This window comes from Dipodomys spectabilis, unplaced genomic scaffold (assembly GCF_019054845.1).
Source record: "Dipodomys spectabilis isolate Male_0828 unplaced genomic scaffold, ASM1905484v1 ptg000193l, whole genome shotgun sequence".
Lineage (NCBI taxonomy): Eukaryota > Metazoa > Chordata > Mammalia > Rodentia > Heteromyidae > Dipodomys > Dipodomys spectabilis.
In genome coordinates, this window is record NW_024870870.1 from 4072700 (window position 1) to 4084250 (window position 11551).

Consider the following 11551-nt stretch of genomic DNA (forward strand, 5'->3'; position numbering starts at 1 on the left):
GACCGGATGCCAGAGTGAGGAGCCAAGGGCACCAAGCCCAGACTTATCCAACCAGGAAGCAGTAGTGAGGTGATGCAGGGACATGGCTCCTACCCACCCACACCAGAGGCAGTGGTGAGGTGACACAGGCACCACGGCTTCTACTCCCCAACTCACACAGACCAGAAGCAGGAGTGAGATGACACATGCACGCGCCCCCCACTCATCTAGAGTGGAAGCAGGAGAGAGTGAAATGGGCATGCAGCCCACACTCACCCAGACCAGAAGTGGGAGTGAGGTGGTGCAGGCACACGGCTCCTACCCACCCAGACCAGAAGCAGGAGTGAGGTGACAAGGGCACAGGGACCCCCTTACCTTCCCCCAAACTGGAAACAGGAGTGAGGTGACACAGCATGCGGCCCCTACTTATCTAGCCAGGAAGCAGAAGTGAGTTGATGGTCTCATGCTACACCAGAGGCATGATCCTAGCATTCTGGGCAGCCCCCTTCTCTCCTGGCCTTTGTGAAGGGCTGCTAGGTTCCATGATGCACTCCGGAGGTCAAGGGGCTGGAGCCAAGGTTGCTGCTGCCCTCCCTCAACTGTTACTGCACCTGTTGCAGCTATGGTAGCAAATTTAATAAGTTCTAATTCACAGACCATATACTATGAACTATTAGTGTCTTCAGGTGCCATGTTCCACTTGCTAGTCACTTAATTTTATAGTTGCCAATGTCTTAAGTGTTCACTGACTTGTAAATATGCTGGAATGGAAATCCTAATATCACTGATGTCTTTTAATTTCTAGGAATGATGATTTTGAAATGACCCTTTCTGAAGAGAAGAGGAGGGAACATAGACCCAACTGTTGAAGTGTGTCTTTGGGTGACACTATTGGCCCAAGAATGAGTCAACACATCTGGTATCCAGTTGTTTTGGTGTTAGTCTTTGCGTCATGTTTTCTGTTTGGCCTTGGAGAGTCTTAGGCTTCTCTTTGTAGACACAGAAGATGGGAAAGTAATTGCCAAGGCTTATATATTCAGGAGCCATTTACTTTCTGCCCTTCTGAAATGGCATCTCACTACATAGCCAAAATGGCCTTGAACTTATACTGCTTCTGCTTCAGCCTCCCAAGTGATGGAACTACAGGCTTACCATACCATGCCCAGCTATCTCTCATGGACCATTTGAAATAGAAAAATCATGACATGTGTGCTATATCTACTAAGAGACTTGTGCAAAGATCAAATAATATACAATCCAGTTGTTAAGAATATAGACTCATATTAAACTGAATTTCAAATTCAATTTTGGTTTCTTACCTGCTTTTGGTTAAAGAGGTAGACACTATATCACTGAGCTTTATTCACTTGTACAGAAATGTGAATGGTGCCAGGGACAGGTGGCTCATGCCTATAATCTTACTTAGGAGGCTTAGATGTAAGGCTTGTGTTTCGGCAGAAAAGTCCCCATTAGGACAAGAGCCAAACTGATGAGCCAGATACTCTTCTGAAAAATGGTTTAATATGGTAGATTGTTTCCCACATGTCAGTTTGTCATTCTGCTTCTAGTCAGAAAATTTATAAGGTTCAGAGAAGGATTCAAGCTCTCTGTTAAACCATACTGTAGCCATTTTGATTTTTATTAAAGGAATACTGAATTTAAACATTGGTAGCTCATGCCTATAATCCTTGCTGCTTAGGAGGCTGAGATCTGAGGAACATGATTTCAGGCCAGCCCAAGCAGGAAAGTCCATGAGACTTGTCTCCAATTAAGCAGTGATAAACCCAGAAGAAGAGGTATGGCTTAATAGAGTATTATTCCTAAAGAAAAATCTCTATTTAAGCTGCCCTAAAACTTCAGGTCATATGTTGGGACATTGCCACCTACAATGCTCCTGGACCCTGCCTTCCTTTGGTGTGTTTGCCTAGAGCCTGGCTTTCACTCCTGTGGATATAGGCTGTTTAGCCCTCAACCTTGGGGGTGGCATGATCCGTGTATGGAATATACTGCCCAGACAAACAACTATGATGTAAGCAATGACTGACAAGGTGTTAAGTCCAAAGTTACAATGGTAAGGATGTATTCTGTTTAGCTTTTTTCTTTAGTTAATTGCTTTTTTGTTGTTGTAAAGATACTATACAGAGGGTTACAGTTACATGAGTGAGGTAATGAGTACACTTCCTCTTGAACATTGTTACCCCCTCCATAGTTTTCCCCCTACCATCCCCTCCCTCCCTCCCTTCCCCGAGGTTCTTTTTTTTTTTTATTGTGATTAAGTAATTACATAATTTCCAGAATTTCACAGTATTGTGGAATAATGATGCTCATTTAAAGTCACAAGTTCATTCTAACTTTCCTGGAGCAAATTGTCTATCACAGTCTGTAACATATAACGGTGTAGTTAATTGCTTTTTAAAGTTTATACGCTTATTTAATGTACTCTAGGAAATCAAAAGTTAATATTTGGGATTTTTGGTGCAATTTGCAATTAGGCAAGTAAGAGCACCCATTGTCCCCAAATTCAACATTTAAAATTATTAAAACTTTGTTCAGATGTTTTAGTCATCAGAAATTTGAGCCAGGGATGTAATGCTTGCTGCTGGGTCTTCACTGATACAGAGAGGATTATGATTTGATGTTAGCCCAGGAAAAACATTAAAAATATTGGATCTCAATCAACATCTGAACCCAATGCATTGTGCTTCTTAGGTAAAAAGAAGGATTGTCGTCCATACCGGCCTGATCACAGACATAAAACCCTACCACAAAAATGGCTAAGCCAAGCCGGGCGCAGGTGACACATGCCTGTAATCTTAGCTACACAGGCTCAAACAGTAGAGCCCTTGCCTTGAGCTGAAGAGCTCTGGGACAACACCCAGGCACAGAGTTCAAGTCACATAACCAACAAAAGAAAAATGAGGGCTGGGAAGGTAGCTCAGTGGTAGAGCGCTTGTCTTGCATGCCTGAGGGCCTGGGTTCGATTTCTCAGCACCACATAAGTAAAAAGAAAAAAGCCGGAAGTGGCGATGTGGTTCAAGTGGTAGAATGCTAGCCTTGAGCTGAAGAGCTGAAGGACAGTGCCCAGGCCCAAAGTTCAGGCCCCATGACTGGACCGCCCTCCAAAAAGAAAGAAAGAAAGAAAAATGACTAAAGCCAAAAAAAGCACATGTATGGATCATCTAGTAGAGTACCTACCTAAAGTGCATGAGGCCCTGAGTTTAAGTTCTAGGATAGAAAGGGGGAAAGGATGTGAAGGAATAGAAGGAAGAAAAGAAGGAAGGGAGGAGTTATTCTGTATATTGTACTTGCTTAGCTATTTCATTAAGGTGGCTTCTCATTCCTTTTTCTTTTCTTTTCTTTTTTTTTTTTTTGGTCGGTTGTGGGGCTTGAACTCAGTTTCTGGAGCCTGTCCTTGATCTTTTTGCTCAAGGCTAGTGTTCTACCGCTTTGAGTTACATTGTAACTTATGGTTTTCAGTGGTTAATTGGAAATAAGAATCTCATAGATCTTCCTTCCTAGGCTCGTGTTGAACCTTGATCCTCAGATTTCAGCCTTCTGACTTGCTAGAATTACAGGTATGAGCCATTGGCTCTGGTTACTCATTTGTTTTCTTTCTATTTGTAAGTCATGGGACTTGAACTCTGGGTGCTGTCCCTGAGCTCTTCAGCTCAAGTGAAGTGCTTTACCACTTGAGCCAGAGCCCACTTCTGGTTTTCTGGTGGTTAATTGAAGATAAGAATCTCATGAGCTTTCCTACCTGGGCTGGCTTTGAACTGCAATCCTCAGATCTCAGCCTCTTGAGTAGTTAGGATTACATGTGTAAGCCACCTGCACCCAACTTCCTCATTTATTTTCTCATGGTGAGTTGTAGCTGATTTCTCTACTCCTTGTAGTTCCTAGAAACTACAAAGTAAGCCTAGAGGTACCTCATCCTTTACAGTATCCTTAGGACCAAGTGACTGCTGAGTGCAGGAAAGGAGACGAGGGCAGTATAAAATACAATGCTATTTATCTATCTATCCATCCATCTACCTATCTATCTATCCAGAAAAGAGCACTAACACAGTCCCCCACTACGACAAATTATGCAGTCGAATTTCCCACATTTGGGGAAATCGCGGTGTCAGCACATCTGGAGTGCAATAGATAAGCCTTGCCCTGGGAAAACCACCTTCGTGATCATGGTATCTCCCCTGCCAGGTAAGTGACAATGATGACTTGGTATTTAAAAAACTAACAAATACATGAGAGTAGTTCACATTTGTAATCCTAGCTAATCAGAATGCTGAAATCTGAGGATTAAGCTTTAAATACTAGATAAATTTTGCTGAATTTTGCTCAAAGCTCCTTTGGTGTTTTTAATTGTAGGTTTATTTATTTTCTTGTTTTACTGTTTCTTACTGTGACTACCAAAAAGATGAGTGACTTCCGTAGCTTGTATTCCTGGATTACTTTGGAGGTGCTCTAAGACTTCATTAGAGGTCAGACTTGTTCTACTCAGTTGAGTAGCTAGCCACAAAGCTGTAAGTGACAATTCTTACAGTAAGCAAAATTGCATAAAATTAAAAATTCAGACACACAGTTACACTAGCCATATTTCAAATAAAAATAGAATTCAAATTTCAGTGAATGTTAGTAAAGTTTTAATGCATTCATTCTATCCGTGTCCTCTGTCACACTGCCACAGAAGAATGTAATACTTACGGCATATCATGTGGCTCCCAAGGCCTGGACGTACTTTGTTCCTTTACAGAAAATGTTTGCTTGACCATGTACCCTAATGAATATCATTTATTATGCAGAGCTACCCTCTTTTCTATATGCAGTTATTTCTCCCTCTCCTTTTCTCCCTCCCTCTCTCTTCCCTCACCCAATCTCTCCCTTTCCTTGTTTTAGGGATCAAAACTCATGCATGGTAAGCTGCTAAGCTGAATCCCAGCCTTGTGTATGATTTTGTGTTTGGTGAGGGGGTACTTTCTCAGGGCTTGAACTTCGGCCCTGGACACTATCTCAACTCCTCTTTCTTTCTTTCATTTTGTCAGTCATGGGGCCTGAACACTGAAATCTGGGCCTGGTCACTGTCCTTCAGCTCTTTAGATGAAGAATAGTGCTTTACCATTTGACCCACAGCACCACTTCTGGCTTTTTCCTACTTATGCGGTGATGAGTAATCAAACTCAGGGCCTCACGCATGCAAGACAATCACTCTACCCCTAAGCAACCTTCCCAGCCCTCATTCTATTTTAAAAATAAAGAAAATTCAAAACATGCCTTTTATGAATCCTCATCCAATTTATTAAAACATATTGTATGTTCTTTAAGCTGTTTTTAAAATGTTTTAGTGTAAAAATATTGTACAGAAGTTTTACAGTTACTTGAGTAAAGTAGTGAGTACAATTCCTAGCGAGCATTGTCACCACCTCCTTTCTTTTCCCCAAACATCCCTTCCCTCCCCACCTTCCCAACACCTCCCAACCCCCACCAATGTTGTAAAGTTTGTTTACAACACAGTATTTTGTACATCTCATTGTTACAATGGGTTAAACTGTATCCTTATTTAAGTATCTTGTTATGTACATACAAGACTCAGGTCACCAGAAACAAATACAGTGAAAACAGGAGTAATACCCTGGAGGAAGAACATACCAGAGAAACATAAAAAAATCACATAGTACATTATAAATATGTTAAAAACAATAGCAAGGAAGAAAAAAGCACTGGAACTCCGGTATTGGGGTTTATTTCACTTAACATCATCCTATATGGTCATATGTACATAGCTTTTGATCTTTCCTTCTTGTCTAGACATATACTAGTTATTGCAAAAAAGGGAAACTATAGGACCTACGTTTTTTGGGGTCTGGCCTACTTCACTTAATATAATATTTTCCAAGTCTTTCTATTTCCTAACAAGTGGGGTGAGGTAATTCTGATGGAGGCATAGAATTCTATAATATATATATATATATATATATATATATATATATATATATATATATATATATATATACACACACACACACACACACACACACACATATATGTATATATATATGTGTGTGTGTATATGTATGTATGTATACATATATATACATATATAAATATATCACATTTTCTGGATCCATTCATCTACTGAGGGACATCTGGGTTGGTTCCATATCTTAGCTATGGTAAATAATGCTGCAATAAACAGTTGTGCTGGTAGCTTTAATATAGCCTTGTTTGTGATCATTTGGGTAAATGCCCAAAAGTGGGATTGTTGGGTCATAAGGAAGCTCTATGTCGAGTCTTTTGAAGACTATCCATACTGCTTTCCAAACTGGATGAACAAGTTTACACTCCCACCAACAGTGCAGTAAGGTTCCTTTTTGACCACATCCCCTCCAGCATCTGTTATTATTAGAGTTCTTGATTATAGCCATTTTAACTGGGATGAGGTGGAATCTCAACATTGTCTTGATTTGCATTTCTTTTATGGCTAGCGAAGTTGAGGATTCCTTCATGTGTCTATTGGCCATTCTTAGTTCCTCTTCAGAGACCTTTCTCTTAATGTCTTTAGCCCACTTATTTATGGGGCAGTTGTTTCTTTGAAGATTTGTTCTTGGGGAATTTAAGTTTTTGAGTTCTAAATATATTTTAGATATGAGACCCTTGTCCATTGTATGGCTAGTGAAGATCTTCTCCCAGTACTTGGGCTTTCTATTGATCTTGCTAGCTATGTCCTTTGCCATGCAGAAGCTCTGCAGTTTCATGCAATCCCATTTGTCCAACCTTTCTATGATTTGATGTGTTTCTGGGTCTTTATTAAGAAACTTTCAGCATGTGCCAAGGAACCTAGAGGTTCTCCTCTTCCTTCCTGTATTGTTTTCAGGCTATCTGCTTTGACTCCAAGGTCTTTGATCCATTTGGAGTTGATTCTGTTGCAGGGTGCTATATAAGGATCTAGTTTTAGTTTTCTACAGGTGTGAAACATAGTACATGTTTTATAAGTCTTTGTCCATCTCTCTAGAGCCCTCCACAAGTTTATATGTATTTGTAGCTTGGGAAGGGAAATAAGATTTAAATCAGGACAGTAGGAGGCTATGGTTTATGAGGCTCATTTGAAAACCTTTTGGAAGGAATATTGACTTTTTCTATCTGATGTCCTACAGATGACAATCTTGGTACAGGTATTGAGTAGACTGTCATAGGATAGGAAGCTTGTAATGATTTCTCCTGACTTTCCCAAGGGGACAAGGAAGGTGAAGTAGTCATGGGCATGAATCTGTAGGGGTATTGCAATTTATTTGTATTGACTGTATTTCTAATTACTGATGCCACAGGTCAGTTGGTGAAAGATTTTTTTTCTTTCATACTTTAGTTATAACTAGTTATTTTTCATTTTTTAAATTTTATTTTATTGTAAAGAGTCTATAGAGGGGCTAGAGTTACATAAATAAGGCAATGAGTACATTTCTGGTCAAGCATTATTACCCCTTCCCTTGTTTTTCTTCCATTATCCCTTACCTCCTCCACCTCCCGCAATCTTCCCCTCCCGACCCGAAGTTGTAAAGTTCATTTCCAACATACTGTCTTATGGCTATCATTGTTGCAACAGGTCATCCTGTGTCCTTGTTTTTGCGTTTTTTATTTCCCTTCCCCTCACAAAATTAGAAAAATATATATACAAGATGCAGGGTATGAAAGTCAAGTACAGTGACAAAAGGGAATATACCATAGGGGGAATAATATACAAAGAAAACCAAACACTTACATAACATATCTAAAACAACAACAACAACAAATGAGCCCCAGATATAGTAATTTGTTTTTATAGGATATTTAGTCTAAAACTCCCTAGACATCTTAAGTTTGGACTATTTCTTTTTTCTGCCAGTCCTGTGGTTTGAACTTAGGGCATTCTACCGCTTGAGCACCAGAGCAACACTTTGAGCTTTTTCTGAGTAGTATATCTTATATACAGTGTCATAACTTTCCAGCCTAGGAAGGTTTCAAATAATGATCCTTAGTTCTCAGCTTCCTGAGTAGGCGTACAAGTATGAGCCACCAGCACCTGGCTTGAATAATCCCATAGTTTTAACTACAGCTGTTTTCATATCCCCTACCAACAATGCTTTCTGATACTTTTTAAAGTTATCTCTAAATAGCTTAGGAAGGAGTTGTTTGATCATTGTTTAATCATTTTTTTCACTTTCATCTGTATATACTAGTTGCACACACTGAGAGGTTTGATGGAGTTACTTCCACACACTCATATGATATACCTGCTCACATTCATCCTGACTTCCCAGTGCCCATCCTGACTTCCCAGTGCCCAGCCCTTGAATTCAAGGCCCAGAGCCGCTGTGCACATGCAAACATTCACAAAGACACACATAAACACACACACACACACACACACACACACACACACACACACACACACACACACACAGCAGAGCAATTAGCAAAGGTTATACTGTGGATCAGGAACTGCAAGGAAACATGGGAAGGTAGGTTGTCTTTTCCCAGTTTCTCTGTCTTCCTCCATTCTCTGCTTTTCCTCAGAACAACTCAAGCCCTCCACACTTCACTTCTGTTTGTTTTGAACACCCTGAGCCTGGCTTCCAATATGCCATTCATAGGGAGCTGCCCTTGCCTGGATAGATGGTCCTCAAAGTAAGCAGAGTGTCTCAGGTTATATTTTATTTTTCCATTTGGAGTGTGAATGCAGGCCCCGAGACCATAAGCAGCATCTTGAAGTGTATGGACAGCTGTATTGAGCAACAAGACTCACCTCAGAAAACAAGCAGAGGAAGTGGGATGCAAAATACACAACCTGAATCAATAGATATAGGTTACTGAGAGTCAATTTCCACATTAATGGAGTGAATACAAGGGTGAGTCCATTTGAAGAGAGGTCTCCAACAATTTTATGGGACTCCATGGACAAGCCTGGCAGGAAGACACGTGCGTGTGTGTGTGTGTGTGTGTGTGTGTGTGTGTGTGTGTGTGTGTGTGTGTGTGCCTGAAGGCTGGGCAGGGGCTCAGACTCAGGCTGAGTGCAGCCTGCCCTTATGCCTTTTTTGCTTCTCTACCACTTCATCCACAGCTCCACTTCTGGCTTTTTTGGTAGTTGATTGGAGATGAGATTCTGACGGACTCTTCTACCAAGGCAGGCTTCGACTGTGATATTCAAATCCCAGCCTCATGAGTAGCTAGTATTAAAGAAGTGAGACACTGGAACCTGTCAGGAATACTCTTAAATACCAGAGCTATTCTTAGGGAGACAGGAAACACCTCAGTCCAAAAGATGGTGTTGTTTTCATGTTTTAAAAGAAAAAATGCACTCAATACTAAAGTATGGAGTAATATTGAAGGAAAGTAGACAGCAAATATTCATAAATCTGGGGTTGTGAAAGCCCATTGGACATAAGTCTTTCATATAGGAATCAAAATAATATCTAAGTGGCAACATTGAGACTCACCCATGTGGTCACGTGAACTGGTTAAAGACCTATTCTCACACTGACATACCTTCAAAAGTCTGGGATTCTTCTCTGTGGAAGATGTTTCCCAGTCACACTTGTAAGTCTCTTAGTTCTGTTTTTCACACTTCTCATCCTCATTCTTTGTATTCACCAAGTATCTTCTCCATTGCTACTCCAGAAGATGCTTTCAATGTCACTGTAAGGATTCATCTAGTAAGAGAAACATGTTTGAAGAACTTTAATACTTATATTAATAATATCATTACTAATAAAGAGTAATATTCAAGAACTACTTTAAGATAAATAAAACATGATTTGGAACACTTATGTAGGTTGAATGTTAAATCTGATAACACACATATATTCCTAGGCCATTACAAATCTGTAGGTACTGCAATCTTACAATACATATGTTTTTAGAAAGAAAAAGTGTTGATAATATAAGCAACCCAGTAGTTGTTGAATAAGACAAATACAGTGAAGAATTCAGTTGAGCTAGTACACACTGTTTCTTGCTCTGAAAGCATCACCTATCTGTTCTGAGAGCCAGTCAGGCTTAAGTAAGACACATGCTTCCAGATGAGAGACCTGCCTGGCATTCACTGCCTAAGTCCATTCAGGCCCACAGCCCTATAGGCAATATAGAACAACCTTCAGAAGAGTCGTCCTGTCTTTAAATCTCAAGCTTCTAATCCTAACTCATCAGCAGACTGATGTCTGAGGATTGTACTTCAAAGTCACCCTGGTCAGCAAAGTCTGGAAGACTCTTATCTCCAATTAACCACAAAAAACCCACGTGTTATACTACAGCGACTCTGCTGTCTACTACCACAAATGCATGGAAGAGAGATAGAAACTTGATACAGTTGCTGACATCACCAAGATCATCCTAAGGAAGAACTTGATAGACATTATCATCTGATTGTGTGTGGGATCTGGGGTGGGGGTGTGTGTATGTGTGGACACTAGGAATTCGACTTTGGGCCTGTACAGTGCCCCTGAGCCTCTTTTGCTCAAGGCTTGTACTATAGCTCTTAAGCCACAGCTCCACTTTCAGCTTTTTTGATATTTTATTGGAGTCTCACAAGTATTTACTTACAAGATAAACTTTAATTATGAGATGAAATGATTTTAAGGATGATATACTACTATGCAAATGCAATAAATAACAATGGGAGGCAAAAAGACACTCTAAGGACTATATAGGAGGTTTTATGAAAGCGATGAAATTATATCTAAAAAAAGTGTTATTAGTGACTAAAAGCAGCAGTGCTAAATTTTTTTGTCCTGGATAAAAGAATGCAGTCAGTTATTTCTGTTTAAATGTCTAATATTATTTTTCTTTTTTTACTGTTTGTAAACCATACTATTAATGTAAATAGATGTAGGAGACTCAAGCTGAGCTGTTGAACCTGGAAAAGGTTTGAGAGGTTGGAACACCACCTCAATAGTATTCAGAAAGCTGAGAGCTGACCATGGAAAGGTTAAAAATAACTAGTATATGTCTGAGACAAACAGAAACTGTCAGACAAGTTGATGTTAGTTGAAATGAACCCCAAGATAAGGATTCAAATGTTTTTTTTTTTTCTTTCTTGTGATTGTTCCCACATATTTATAAAATGATTTCTTTGTTGCTTTGTATGTACCTCCCCCATGGTATTAGCCCTGTTTTCACTGTCTTTGATATTGGTATAATATGTGGAAGGGAAGGGAAAAAACAAATTGTTTAAATAGGGATACAGGTGGACCCATTGCATCAATGAGATGTACAACATGGTATGTCGAAAAACGAACTTTACAACTTTGGGGCGGGTGTAGAAGGGGCGGGGGGAGGGGTGGGAGATGGGAAGAGATAGGAAGGGAAAACAAAGGAGGAGGCAACAATGCTTGATAAGAAATGTACTCATTATCTTGCCCATGCAATTGTAACTCCTTTGTATGGTATTTTCACAATAAAAAAATCAATCAATCAATCAATATATAAATAGGGTTACAGGTGAACCCATTACAACAATGAAATGTATAAGATGTTATTTCGAAAAACGAACTTTACAACTTAGGTAGGGGGAGGGGAAAGGGGGGTTGAGAGGGGAAGGGATGGT

The 11551-nt window shown here is 39.9% G+C and overlaps 1 non-coding gene across 1 annotated transcript; it reads right to left on the bottom strand.

The window, feature by feature from the left end:
- Positions 1-4024: 4024 nt before the first annotated feature.
- On the bottom strand, positions 4025-4187 carry LOC122121703. The gene has a single exon (XR_006150020.1). It is a non-coding gene; the product is annotated as a U1 spliceosomal RNA (small nuclear RNA).
- Between the last annotated feature and the right edge of the window lie 7364 nt (positions 4188-11551).